Source organism: Felis catus, chromosome B3, assembly GCF_018350175.1.
Source record: "Felis catus isolate Fca126 chromosome B3, F.catus_Fca126_mat1.0, whole genome shotgun sequence".
Classification (NCBI taxonomy): Eukaryota; Metazoa; Chordata; class Mammalia; order Carnivora; family Felidae; genus Felis; species Felis catus.
Genome location: NC_058373.1, coordinates 77,098,160 through 77,113,841, shown reverse-complemented (window position 1 = coordinate 77,113,841; position 15,682 = coordinate 77,098,160). Strand labels below are relative to the sequence as shown.

Genomic DNA, 15,682 nt, shown 5'->3' with positions numbered 1-15,682 from the left:
GTCATCCCTAAACAATGGTGTGCTATTGACAGGAGAAAGGGTTATGTTCTCATCTATTAGTTATCATCTATTTCACCAAGGACAGTATGTGGATCAATTTTACTAAGGAGGGGCATAGGCCACTGGGTCCATGTATAACCTCCATCCCTGCCACCGTTGACACTCTCTTCATGGGGTCATTGGGCACGCACTAAAGTGGCTAAGAAGACAGCCTGTCTTATGTCCAACTGACAAGTCATTCTTTCCATCTGATATTTGAGTATTTCCTCTGGGGTGGGTATCTTTCTGATGAGAATTAGAAAAGATAAAAAAAATATAAAACTGTTGGCCCAATCCCATTAGTTTTCCTAAACACCTTATAGTGGTTGCCATGTGTGCTTCTCAGGTACCCTTTGGCAAGTAACACTCATTGTCCAGCTGCTGAACATTTCTATAGCCAAAATCTCACAGCTGAATGACTTTCCAAAAATTTCTCTCAGTGAAAGCATGCAACCTTGCCCTAGGCCATAGTCCCTCCTGGAGTCCGTATCCAGTGACTAGCTAAAGCAGAGCTATAAACTTTGCTGAAAGTTGGGAAAACTCTAGATATCCCCCTGAACTAAGACCTCTGTTGAGACAGAATCACAATTCATTTTCTCTTCCATTCAATCTTACCTCCTTTACTCCCTCACATATGCCCCCAAGGGTATTTACTCAATTAATTTACTGAATGAAAACCTTAATCTCAATCTCTGAAAGGCAACATAAAACAAATGGTACCAGAAGTAGCCTGAAAAAAACCTGGGATTTTGGTGCTGTGCGACCAGCTAGCAAGAAAGACTCCATCGCTGGGAATAGATATAACATAGAGAGCCAACAAAATATAGTATCCATGCAATTTTTAAAATTCTCATTGATGGTGACTTGATAAGGAATACCAGGGAAGGAAAGATACTGGTGGGGGCAAAAAACAGGCATTTAAGAAAATGGGTAAGTAACACAGTATTTATGGAATTGACTGGCTTTCTCTAGGTTCTACTGCATTAAAGAAAGTGGATGAAAGGCCGAAGATGATTATTTATCAATTAAAGTCTTAGTGTGAAAACTAAAGAACTTTCTTAGCAACATGTGGAGACTCTCAACTTTAGCAGCCAGAGGGCATGAGAAGATAAAGATTTGAACCAGGAATTATCTATAAACTTATTTATAAGAAGAGCTACAAGACAGTGTGAATTACCAACCTCATTTAGTATGTTTTAACAAATTCCGGTCATTGATTGGAAGAGAGAGGGACATTAAGAAATGAATTGGGAGTTATTTACATTGATGCTTTCAGAAATTCTGAATCTTCCAATTCGTCTGAACTGTGTGGTGCTCAGAAATGGTATATTTCTCCATGTTAAAGGTGAGTGTACTTTCTTGCTTGAAGACGAAATAGAGGCCTCTGATTTGCACGAAAGCATGTCTCTTCCACAGGGTTTACCCTCACTACTCTTATTGATCACCAGACCTGTAAGTACAAGGAAGCTACAACAGAGTATGACAGGGAAGTGTTGGACCTACTGAGAGAGCAAAGGAAGTATAGCTGAAATAATATTTAAGATGTAGCCATCAAATACTAGCAGGATCCTAGGGAATGTACATGGTTTGAGCAAGCAAGGAAAGAATTTTTAGTTGCATAATGGAGAATTTATAGATATGAGACACTCTCATGATACAAGATTTATCATCTTAGCAAGACACCCTCCAGAATATAGTATTAATATTCTGTTGTTGGAAATGGGAAAGCTCTTGATTGTTGGATAAAGTGATGGCTAAGAGTAAACAGAAGTGCCAAATTTTCCATAAAAGACAGTGAAAGAAGAGATTAAAATTCTCAGAGAAAGGGACATACTTTAATAAATATGCTACCTGAGGCAAAAAACCTCATCAGCTGTCTCAGGTGTAAGGTGGCTCAAAAGACACTTTCCTTTTTAAACTGAAGACGACACAAAAAATGGCAAAATAGTCCATTCTCCTGGATTGGAAGAACAAATATTGTTAAAATGTTGATATTACCCAAAGCAATCTACATATTCAATGCAATCCCTATCAAAATAACACCAGCATTCTTCACAGAGCTAGAACAAACAATCCTAAAATTTGTATGGAACCAAAAAAGACCCCGAATAGCCAAAGCAATCCTGAAAAGGAAAACCAGAGCTGGAGGCATCACAATTCTGGACTTCAAGATGTACTACAAAGCTATAATCATCAAGACAGTATGGTACTGGCACAAAAACAGACATGTAAGCCAAGGGAACAGATTAGAGAACCCAGAAATGGACCCACAAATGTATGGTCAACTCATCTTTGACAAAGCAGGAAAGAATATACAATGGAATAAAGACAGTTTCTTTAGCAAATGGTGCTGGGAAAACTGGACAGCGACATGTAGAAAAATGAACCTGGACCACTTTCTTACACCATACACAAAAATAAACTCAAAACGGATATAAGACCTAAATGTAAGACAGGAAGCCACCAAAAGCCTACAGGAGAAAACAGGCAAAAACCTCTTTGTCCTTGGCCACAATAACTTCTTACTCAACACATCTCCAGAGGCAAGGGAAACAAAAGCAAAAATGAACTACTGGCACCTCATCAAAATAAAAAGCTTCTGCACAGTGAAGGAAACCATCAGAAAACTAAAAGGCAACCAACAGAATGGGAGAAGATATTTGCAAATGACATATCAGATAAAGGGTTAGTATCCAAAATCTATAAAGAACTTATCAAACTCAATACCAAAAAAACAAATACCCAGTGAAGACATGGGCAAAAGACATGAATAGACACTTTTCCAAAGAAGACATCAAGATGGCTAACAGACACATGAGAAAACGCTCAACATCACTCATCATCAGGGAAATACAAATCAAAACCACAGTGAGGTACCACCTCACACCTGTCAGAATGGCTAACAATAACAACTCAGGCAACAAAAGAGATTGGCAAGGATGAAGAGTAAGAGGATCTTTTTTGCACTGCTGGTGGGAATGCAAACTGGTGCAGCCACTCTGGAAAACAGTATGGAGTTTCCTCCAAAAATTAAAAATAGGACTACCCTATGACCCAGCAATTGCACTACTAGGTATTTATCCAAGGGATACAGACATGCTGTTTCAAAGAGGCACATGCACCCCATATGGTTATAGCAGGGCTATCAACAATAGCCAGAGTATGGATAGAGCCCAAATGTCCATTGATGGATGAATGGATAAAAAAGATGTGGTATACATATACAATGGAGTATTACTCAGCAATCAACAAGAATGAAATCTTGCCATTTGCAACTACGTTGATAGAACTAGAGGGTATTATGCTAAGCAAAATTAGTCAGAGAAAGACAAATATCATATGACTTCACTCATATGAGGACTTTAAGACACAAAACAGATGAACATAAGGGAAGGGAAGCAAAAATAATATAAAAAACAGGGAGAGGGACAAAACATAAGAGACTCTTAAACATAGAGAACAAACAGATGGTTGCTGGAAGAATTGTGGGAGGGGGCATGGGCTAAATGGGTAAGGAGCATTAGGGAATCTACTCCTGAATCATTGTTGCACTATATGCTAACTAACTTGGATGTAACTAAAAAATAAATTAAAAAAAAAAAGACACTTTCCTTTTTAACCAAAGCAATAATGAATGTTCTAGGGAAAGGGGCACCACCATCACTGAAAAGCTCAGTGGTAACTCATGGGTGTAGGACATAATAAGAAATGCTGTTTCAGAACAGGGATCCCTGAGAGCTGCGTGATTGATAGGATCCCTAAGTAATAGAGGCCAGATGGCAGTGCTTAAATTAGTGTGAAAGCTGAAGTAGCAGCCAACGGAACATGACCTTTCGAGAATGAAGGAAATGGTTAATAGATCACTGTGTCCCTGAGCAGAAAAAATGAGATGCCAATAAACTGCTCAATCTAAATATTCAAAAAAATTAAATATAGACTGCCAAAATACTGAAGGCAGTTGCCCCTATAAAAACCAGACTTTTGTGAAAAAACTGGTGGTTGCCAGAAGACAGTTGGGTGGGAAAATGGGTGAAATAAAGAGGATTATCAAGTACAAAATAAATAAACTTAAAAATTTTCCAATTACAGGTATGAAAAGTACAGCATAGGAAATGCAGTCAACAAGATGTAATAATGTTGTTTGGTGACAGATGATGACTACACTTATCATAGTGAACACTGAGTAATGTACAGAAGAATTGTTGAATCATTATGTTGTACATCTGAAACTAATATAAAACTTTATGTTAATTATATTTCAATAAAAAAATCTCCCTCAAAATAAAAATTATACATGTCTAAAATTAGAAGAATGATTAAATAAGTTTTGAAGCTACTAAATAAACAAAAACAAGAAACAAAATAACAACAACAACAAAAATACTCTCTTGCCCAATTCTTTGACTCGAGCCAGTTTCAACCTTGAAACTCATGGACACAGGAAGATGGAGTCCTAAGAGGAAGGTCTCTGTAACACCAGAGCAGGTGAATAGAATAGTGACTTTCCCATTATTTCCTCCAAAGGGACCTACAGCCACTTACTCAGATACAGTAGAAAAATTGAATACCCAACATTGTAAAGATAACTGAACACAGGGTCACAATATAGGGTCATATTGATTCACTATACAATGAGGGCATCATGTTAATCAAACCAGATGAAGAAGAAATGCTAAGTACACTGATGGCCTTGGTCAGACACATGAACTTGTGAGGGTAGCAGAAAAAAAATTACATTAATTCTGGAGTCCACTATATGAGTACAGTTTTTAGGTGTCTAGCAGTCTGGGACCTACTGATACAATGCCTGCAAAGTAAAGAATAGATTATCAACATTCGTGCATTCTACCACTTAGAAGGAAGCTTCTGCTTCTAGATGAAGCATATTATATACAACTCAAAAGCTAAATGTGAAGACTTCTGGGATTTCCTTCAAGCTTTGGCTTTTCCAATAGAGCCAGATATTCCAGTGAGAGCCATTTAGTGACTATTTCTTCAATACCTCAATTGCAACCTCCTGGGCTTACACTTCTCCATCTCTTCCCATATCCACGTGGGTTGTAATTGCTATATTAAACCCTTAATTACCATAATACTTAAAGTGTCATGATACGATACGGAATAAAAGATAATGAAATCTAAGTCAGACTCAAAATTCCAAATAAAGCTAAAGCAGAGCTAAGCTATGTGTATTAGAAACGAATACTTTATTACAGGAGAAAATCTTCATGACTTTGGAGTAGCTAAAGATTTCTTAAACAGGGCACTGAAAACAATAACTGTAAGGTAAAATTTTAATTGGACTTCATTAAAATTATCAAAAGATAACTCCACAAATTAGGAGAAGATTATTTTTTGATACCTGCATCCCACAAGAGACTTACATACATTTATTAGAAAAAGTCAGACAACCCAAATAAAGGGGGGGGGGGGTAATGACTTAGGCAATTCTCAAAAGAGGGTATTTCAAATCACATATAGACTTACAAAAATGTAAATTATAAACAAAATGCCACACTACTGCAAACCCACTAAATGGCTAATGTTTTTAAACAAAACCAAGCGTTTTTGAGATGTAGGGCAAACGGAACTCTCATGGACTGCTGGTGGGGGTATGAGGTGATAAAACCATTTTGGGAAATTGTTTGGCATTATCCACTAAAAAAGTTGAACATACATATGCCTTTAGACCATGGAACTCAACTCTGCTTTTTACCTGAGATGACACACTGGATAGAATAGTTATATGACGCTCTCAATATCAGAGATCTTACCCAGTATCAAAAGTTACTAATAATTCAAAGGCTAGAGGTAACTGCAAGGTGCAAGCAAAACTTGAACTCCAAAACATCTTAAACATATTCAGTCATTTATTGGTGTCTAAGTCATTTATTGGGCTGGTGTTGTGCCAAGAAAAAAAGGAAGAGCCAGACATGGATGAGTTTTAGAATTACATATGGGGATCTGACAAAAAGCAACATATCTAGGGGCACCTGGGTGGCTCAGTTGGTTAAGGGTCTGATTCTTGATTTTGGTTTGAGTCATGATCTCTCACAGTTAGAGACACTGAGTCCTGAGCCAGGCTCTGTGTTGACAACAGGGAGTCTGCTTGGGATTCTCTCTCTGTCCCTCCTCTCTCTGTCTCTCAAAACAAATAAATAAAAAAAAAGCAACATATCTAGTCCTTTGCAAAACCAGATTAAACCATGTTGGATTAATTTATTATATTATTAATTTATAATCAGAGAGAGGGAATGATCATAGGGAAAGGGGTCAATTTTTTTTTTAATTTTTTTTTCAATGTTTTTTATTTATTTTTGCGACAGAGAGAGACAGAGCATGAATGGGGGAGGGGCAGAGAGAGAGGGAGACGCAGAATTGGAAACAGGCTCCAGGCTCTGAGCCATCAGCCCAGAGCCTGACGCGGGGCTCGAACTCACGGACCGTGAGATCGTGACCTGGCTGAAGTCGGACGCTTAACCGACTGCGCCACCCAGGCGCCCCGGAAAGGGGTCAATTTAACCAAGTAAAATTTTTGGGTTTTTTTTAATGTTTATTTATTTTTGAGAGAGAAGAGCAGGGAAAAAGAGGGAGACAGAGAATCAGAAGCAGGCTCCAGGCTCTGAGCTGTCAGCACAGATCCTGACATGCGACTCAAACCCACAAACCGTGAGATCATGACCTGAGCCAAAGTCGGACGCTTATCCAACTGAGTCACACAGGAGCCCCAAAGTTTTATAATTTTTTAAAAAAATTCTTTCAAAAGTCTTTTTTTTTTTTAAAGTCGCTTAAATACGTTGTATAAACTCAGGATTATAGAACAATTGCAAAAAAGAAATTTGCTTTGGTAGAGCCATTTAAAACATGTTTCTATTGCTTTTATTAGGGATTACATATGGAGATCAGGGTGCATCATAGTCTCTTTAACTCATAGTCTCTAAGATTTGAAATCTTAAAGTTGCTGGATAACATAAAATATTTTTGGTAAGTGAAGACACTAATGAAATAAATTATAAAACCTCATGATTAAATGAAAATAAGCAGAAAAAGGGAAGCCAGAACAGGGAAGGTCAGAGAAAAAAAAATTACAAAAGCACACAATTCAATTTGTGTGTAACTGTCTATAACCCAGAAAAAAGAAGAATTGTAGTAGTAGATTTTAATTGCCATTGCTGTTTGTTTTGTTTGCCATTCCTTCTCTCACCCTCAGGCAAAAGGCTGTGCTGTCACAACCAAAATATTTAAAAAGTTCTTACGCCTTTAATGATAACAGCAAGAAACACCCCAAAATACAATGTCCTGAATGAACATAAAACAATATGCTTCTAAAGAACAAGGAAAGAACAAGGTTCATGTTGTAGAGAGTAGCTTTCTGCTTCCCTGTATTATCACTCAAAAGCTCAGTCTCAGCAGCATAGAGCATGAACAACCAGATTAGCCATTTGTCATCTTTCAAACTCCTGAATGGATGACCCTTGCAAAGATGGAAAAACAACCTTGGTAAAACAGAGATAAGATGGTTGTTAAGAAGGGAGAGGGAGAATAGTTGTTAGGTTTGTTTGGTTGTTTGTTATTCCCCTTCCTCTGTACTAGAAAGAAGAAAATAATAGGAAATAAATTTATAAAAAATATGTTTTTATTTTTATTTTTTAAAATATAATTTACCGACAAATTGGCTTCCATGCGACACCCAATGCTCATCCCAACAAGCGCCCTCCTCAATGCCCATCACCCACCTTCCCCTCTCTCCCAACCCCCATCTTTATTCTTTGCATTCAATGGTTTGCCTCCCTCCCTCTCTGTTTGTAACTTTTTCTCTCCCCTTCCCCTATGGTCCTCTTAATGTTAGGTACAATCATAATGATGGTAATCTTTCAATTCAAAAGGTGAAGGTACAGAAAAATAAGATCAAAATCTATGTAAACAGGAATATGATAAGCTATCAGTGCATTTATTTGCTTAATTGTGATACAGTGGGTAAAAGGTAAACCACTGAAATTGAGTAAAATTACCTTAGAATAAGGATCAGGAAGCCCTTACTCATAGTGGGTAGTAAATTTAAAGAACTATTTGTTTCAAGAAGTGGCAGTGGCAGGAAATTCAACTGGATTCAAAATGATTTTCACCAAATTGATGAAGGATAGAACTATACAAAGTTACTAAGAAAAACCGGGGCATGATTAAACTTTCAGTTCGAGTAAGGAAAACTAATCCATACCACTTAATGACACATAACTTGTTAATTGTTCACAACAGAATAATTGCTTGGAACTGAGATGTCTACTAGAAAGTCACCAGCCACATATGGCTGTTTAAATTTAAATTTAAATCAACAAAATAAAATAAAATATTCAGTTCTTCATTTGCAATATACACATTTCAAGTTCTTAACAGCTTCATGATGTCGGTAGATGCCATATTGGACAGAAGAGTTTATAGACCATTTCCATTACCAGAGGAAGTCCTATTTTGCAGTGCTGGTAAAATGCCCTGTTTCAATACCTCTCATGTTACAATATTGTATTTTATATCTCACTAAAAAGAAATTCTGGTGTTAAATATGATGTTCCAAACCCAATTTCATAGGAAAATAAGTTCTGAGAAATGTGAAAAGAAGTTCCATGAAAAATAAGTGGTAAAAGTTCTACAGTAAAATATCTTGGAAAAATATTTCATGCAGTGGCCCACATTAGTTTCACAGAATATTGTACATTAGTATATTTGAAATGACACTGAAAAATTCTGGAGTAAATATACAAGCTCAACTTTTCTTACACAAATGTTCAAAAAGACAATTTTTTTTCTTAGACTTCTCCAGTGATTTTAATATCCAAGAAAATACAGAAAAATCTTATGGTATGAATCTTAAACCTATAAATCCAGATCTCATTATGTGTAAATTTATTCATATAACTTGTAAAGTTGGTTTTGTTCTCAAGTTATGACTTAATAATAAGAATGAATGAGGTATATAACTATCAGCTTATGATAACAACGGTACCTTTTTCATTTTACTTTTTACAACAATTATTCAGTATATAGATGTGGAGTCTTTTTTTTTTTTTTGAGAGAGAGAGAGAGAGAAAGAGAGAAAAAGAAAATGAGTGGGGGAGGGGCAGAGAGAGAGAGAGAGAGAGAGAGAGAGAGAGAGAGAGAGAGAGAGAGGACAGAGGATCTGAAGCTGGCTCCACACTGACAGCAGCAAGCCGAGCTAAATGCAAGGCTCCAACTCAGGAACCATAAGATCATGACCTGAGCTGAAGTCAGATGCTCAACTGACTGAGCCCCGAGGTGCCCCTACAAATGGTGAGTCTTATTTTAAAGATTCAGCATTCATTAACTTGCCCAAGAATAATGACAACACGCTATAGAAGGATTTATAGCAAAGTTGGCTTCAGTCTAAACCTTGTACCTTTTACATTTAAAAAAAATTTTTTTAATAGCCCTTCTTCCCCCCAATACCCCAAATTATGCCATAGACCAACAAGCAAAGCAGGTAAATGGACAATTTCTCATACTGAATCTGTGATGGGTAACTCAGATCCCACCAATGATGGGAATAAATCCAATTCCACAGTGGTCCCCAAAGAGACTGCTATCATTGCACCAAATTCTGGCACAGGCTAAGCACTATGCTTCCTGATATAAATATAAGATAACAAAACGTGATCTTTTACTTCAAAAGGACTTCAATCTTGAGAGAAGAAAGCTGAGATAACAAATTTACATGTAATTAATGGCATTCTTGATGTGTGGAAAGAAGTGTAAGCTTACCTTGAGGAGTCAGATATGACGGTACTGATGAGTTTTGACTGAGATAAAAAATATTTCTTGGATTCCTCATCAGACAACTGTTGGAGAGCTTGCAGTCATGAAGAAAGGCATCTGCAAAAGCAGAGTGGCGTCAGAAAGCTGGCAAGTTTAGAGCAGAGCAACTACTTTGACCAAAACGTGAGTATAGAGTATCTAGTTGAGATAGTCCTCTATAGGATGACATGAATATCATTTGTCATTATTTGTCATATTGAGCTGAGAGGCCACATAAGCAATTAAAAACAGAAATGGTACAATTTTATTTGTCTGTCAGAAGCATAACTCAGTATAGATTTTAAACTGATTAGAGAGCAAGAAGCAGGGAAATCAGTTACGAGACAATTCCAACAATTCCAGTGAGTAATTTTGGATATGGATAATGACAAGTATCTAGACTAAGGTAGAGTCAACAGTAATAGAAAATATTTTTGAAAAATAAAAGATGATAAGTTTTATGAAGGTGATTGTGGAACGTTCTTATGAAGATATCCAATAGAAATTTGATTCAGAAGTCTGGTGTTTGAAAGAAAAGTTAACTCTAAAGATAAACTCTGAAGTCAATAATACTAATTTTCTAATGGCTAGTCAAGGGAGGTAACTTTGACCTCTTATTTCTCTCACTGAAGACTCCACTATTCTATCATTATCAAGACCATCAGTGGGCTTTGAAGATTCCACTTGATATTATACACATATTAGTATCACCCTTTTTATTAGAGTAAGATCGGGTAGACATGAGTACGACACTCTAAATATATGTTCTTCCCTGTCATAATATCACGGCTTTAAATCATCCTAATAAGTGATCATTACATAAAACTATCCAACCTAAAAAGCCAGATATAATTAAATTATCAAAAATTTCCAGTCTACACCTCCTAAGGACATTTTTCAAATCTTTACTGTTGTTTATACATCTAAGCAGATAATTGGTGATTAACTGGCCATTTGATCATTTTAAAAATTAGCATATTTTCAATGTTGCTGCTAAAGTCACTAAATTACATAAAGAAAAGTACTTAATTGTAACCAAATATTTCCACATCCACTTGAAAAAGAGTCACATACTTTTTTGTATTATTTTTCATATTATGCTCAATTATATTTTTAAACTAAGTTAGGCATAAAAGGCAGAATGGAAACATTTTCAGAATATAAATTCATTTGAATAAGAACAAAGTTTCTGCTAAGATTATGATATATGTTTTGAACACTGAGCAAAAATTCTAAGGATCAAGCCATGCTGGATATCAAATCAAAACTATAATGAGATATCACCTGTTATCTGTTAGGATGGCTATTATAAAAAAATGTAAAAGATGACAAGTGTTGGTGAAGATGTGAAGAAATTGGCACCCTTGTACACTGTTGATAGAAATGTAAAATGGCACAGCTGCTATGAAAAATAGTATGGAGATTCCTCAAAAAATTAAAAATAGAACTACCATATGACCCAGCAATCCCACTTCTGCATATATATTCACAAGAATTGAAATCGGGACCATGAAGTGATATCTGCACTCCCATGTTCACACAGCTCTATTTTCAATATCCAAAATATGAATGGGTAAAGAAAATGTGATATATATATATATATGTATATATATATATACACACACACACACATATACATACAATGGAAAATTATTCAACCTTAAAAAAGAAGACAATTTTTCCATTTGTGACATCGATGAATCCAGAAGACTTTATGTTAAGTGAAATAAGCCAGATACAGAAAGACAAATAGTACATGATCTCACTTATACATGTGGAATCTAAAATAGTCAAACTCATAGGAACAGACAGCAGGATGGTGGTTCCCAACTGCAGGGGTTGCAGAGAATGGGGAGATGCTGGTCAGGAGTACAGTTTCAGTAATTCAAGTCGAGTAGTTCTGAAGATCTAATGTACATTACGGTGAATATAGTTAATAATGCTTTGCTGTGTTTTTGAAATTTGTGAAGAGCGATCCCTATGAAAATAACACCAGCATTCTTCACAGAGCTAGAACAAACAATCCTAAAATTTGTATGGAACCAAAAAAGGCCCCGAATAGCCAAAGCAATCCTGAAAAGGAAAACCAGAGCTGGAGGCATCACAATCCTGGACTTCAAGATGTACTACAAAGCTGTAATCATCAAGACAGTATGGTACTGGCACAAAAACAGACACGTAAGCCAAGGGAACAGATTAGAGAACCCAGAAATGGACCCACAAATGTATGGTCAACTCATCTTTGACAAAGCAGGAAAGAATATACAATGGAATAAAGACAGTTTCTTTAGCAAATGGTGCTGGGAAAACTGGACAGCGACATGTAGAAAAATGAACCTGGACCACTTTCTTACACCATACACAAAAATAAACTCAAAACGGATGAAAGACCTAAAAATAAGACAGGAAGCCATCAAAAGCCTACAGGAGAAAACAGGCAAAAACCTCTTTGCCCTTGGCCACAATAACTTCTTACTCAACACATCTCCAGAGGCAAAGGAAACAAAAGCAAAAATGAACTACTGGCACCTCATCAAAATAAAAAGCTTCTGCACAGTGAAGAAAACCATCAGCAAAACTAAAAGGCAACCAACAGAATGGGAGAAGATATTTGCAAATGACATATCAGATAAAGGGTTAGTATCCAAAATCTATAAAGAACTTATCAAACTCAATACCAAAAAAACAAATATCCAGTGAAGACATGGGCAAAAGACATGAATAGACACTTTTCCAAAGAACACATCCAGATGGCTAACAGACACATGAGAAAATGCTCAACATCACTCATCATCAGGGAAATACAAATCAAAACCATAGTGAGGTACCACCTTACTCCAGTCAGAATGGCTAACATTAACAACTCAGGCAACGACAGATGTTGGTGAGGATGTGGAGAAAGAGGATCTTTTTTGCACTGCTGGTGGGAATGAAAACTGGTGCAGCCACTCTGGAAAACAGTATGGAGTTTCCTCCAAAAATTAAAAATAGGACTACCCTATGACCCAGCAATTGCACTACTAGGTATTTATCCAAGGGATACAGACATGCTGTTTCAAAGGGGCACATGCACCCCCTATGGTTATAGCAGGGCTATCAACAATAGCCAGAGTATGGATAGAGCCCAAATGTCCATTGATGGATGAATGGATAAAGAAGATGTGGTATATACACAATGGAGTATTACTCAGCAATCAACAAGAATGAAATCTTGCCATTTGCAATTACGTGGATGGAACTAGAGGGTATTATGCTAAGCGAAATTAGTCAGAGAAAGACAAATATCATATGACTTCACTCATATGAGGACTTTAAGACACAAAACATATGAACATAAGGGAAGGGAAGCACAAATAATATAAAAACAGGGAGGGAGACAAAACATAAGAGACTCTTAAATATAGAGAACAAACAGAGGGTTACTGGAGGGGTTGTGGGAAAGGGCATGAGCTAAATAGGTCAGGGGCATTAAGGAATCTACTCCTGAAATCATTGTTGCACTATATGCTAACTTGGATATAAATTTAAAAATAAATAATAAAATAAAAGAGAGGTGGTGTTGAGAAAAAAAATTTGCTAAGAGGATAATCTCAAATGTTCTCACCACAAACAAGGAAAGAAAAAGAAAGGGTAAACTGTGTGAGGTGATAATTATATTAATTAACTTCATTGTGATGTTCATTTCACTATATGTACATATATCAAATCACAATTTCTATCTGCCAATTATACCATTAAAAAGCTGAAAAATGTCAAATGATCAGTCAAGTTTGTAACATTTAAATTTTGAGGACTTTGAAGAATTACATTTGATGCAAATTAATGAAGTGTATAGCAATGTCTCATGACAGTATTCTTCATCAAAAAGTCATTTGTTCCTCTTGCACCTTTTTTGAAACAGTGTTTGAACACACCCATACATCCTAATATAGCTACATGGCTCCAAAAGGTTTTGTGATTTGCAAAATCAAAATAAAATTGCAACTAATACAGATATTTAGAAGAGTATTTTAGGAGAAGTGAAGATAGTGCCAAAGGAGATTTTAAAATGCTTTAAACAGTGATAGTGTTATTGGAGTCAGCATAGAAACTTTCAGAATTACAATATTAAAGAATATAATACTTACTTGAGCATGTTCCATCATGTTTGCTGTAGTTTTTTTTTTAGTATAATTTATTTAGAAATAAAATGATAGCATACACCAAACTAGCAGCTAATAAGTTGCTGAATAGGCCTCTTCTGTCAGATTTGCTTATTAAATAGACAAGAAATAGCTGAACTTAGCACATAATACATTTGCATGTAAATTGTATTTCTAAAATACTTAAAAATAGTTTATTTTAGGTAGATTAAGAATACCCTCCTTAAAATTTATAAAATCAATTTGCATATCCAGACCTTTAAAACTGATAATGAAACATTAAACTTGGTCCATCCTGTAAATGAGTAAGTAATTCTACACTTTAGTTTACTGAGATCTAACTTAGATAATTTTTGTTATATCAAACCAAATACATATGTTTTAGTGAGGAAAAATATTCCTGATGGTATTTTGTTCCATACAGCTGTACATTATAGAAAATTTCAATTTCTATATAAATTATTCTTTGAACATTTTCCTTTGAAACAAATGAGACACTGAAATAACAGAGCAAAACAACTAAAAGAAAAACAGGTAAAATAAGCATATGATTTTCCCTTTGCTCGTCAGTTAAAGGCTATGTTTAAAATCCTTTGATTTTAGTCAAAACACATTACTGCTAAACTGTTAGGGTAGTTCCATTAAATCAGAAACAAAGGAAATATATATCTGGTATGACTTCTATTTCCAAACATCATTCTGGTTTATTTTGGTAAATTTACATTTACTAATGTAAATATAAATTGTGAAAAAAAATACAAACACATAAATATGAATATATGTTAAATATAATCTCTAAGTTAAACAGGCAATTAAAAAGTAATAAAACAGTTTAAATGATGAATTATCAAATATATTAATAATGAGAATACTTAATTTTGGCTAGGGTACAGTGAACAAATTCTCTTAGGCACTGTAAGTTGGAATTAAATTAGTACATCTAGTCTGAAGTCACTTTGGCAGTTAATGGCAAGAGGCTTTAAATGAGGCTGTTGCTCTAAAATTAACAAAACAGGAAACAATGGATGTTGGTGAGGATGCAGAGAAAGGGGAACCCTCTTACACTATTGGTGGGAATGCAAACTGGTGTAGCCACTCTGGAAAACAATATGGAGTTTCCTCAAAAAGTTAAAAAATAGAACTGCCCTACAATCAAGCAACTGCGCTACTAGATAATTACCCAAAGGATACAAAAGTATTGATTCAAAGGGGTACATGCACCCAATGTTACAGCGGCATTATTAACAATAGCCATATTATAGAAAGGGCCCACATGCCCATCAACTGATAAATGGATAAAGAAGAAGCGGGGTGTGTGTGTGTGTGTACATATATATAGACATATATGTCTATATATATGTATACATACATATAGATTATACATCTATATGTATATAGATTATACATCTATAGATATGTATACATACATATACATACATATACATTATGTGTATATATAATGGAATATTACTTAGCCATAAAAATAATGAAATCATGCCATTTGCAGCAATGTGGATGAAGCTAGAGTGAATTATGTTAAGCAAAATAAATAAGTCAGAGAAAGACAAATATCACATGATTTCACTCATATGTGGAATTTAGAAAGAAAAAAAGATGAACATAGGGAAAAGAAAAAAGAGAGAGAGACAGAGACAGAGAAGCAAACCATTAAATAGACTCTTAACTATAGAGAA

General features: G+C 35.5%; 1 long non-coding RNA gene across 35 annotated transcripts in view; it reads right to left on the bottom strand.

Annotated features, from left to right (window-relative positions):
* LOC102899317 overlaps window positions 1-15,682 on the bottom strand; it is a 582,165-nt gene that overhangs the window by 50,524 nt on the left and 515,959 nt on the right. For all 35 annotated transcript variants that reach the window (XR_006599459.1, XR_006599462.1, XR_006599457.1 and 32 more), the window contains one exon: window positions 9,814-9,924. This is a non-coding gene — a long non-coding RNA (uncharacterized LOC102899317). The remainder of the gene's footprint in view (window positions 1-9,813; window positions 9,925-15,682) is intronic.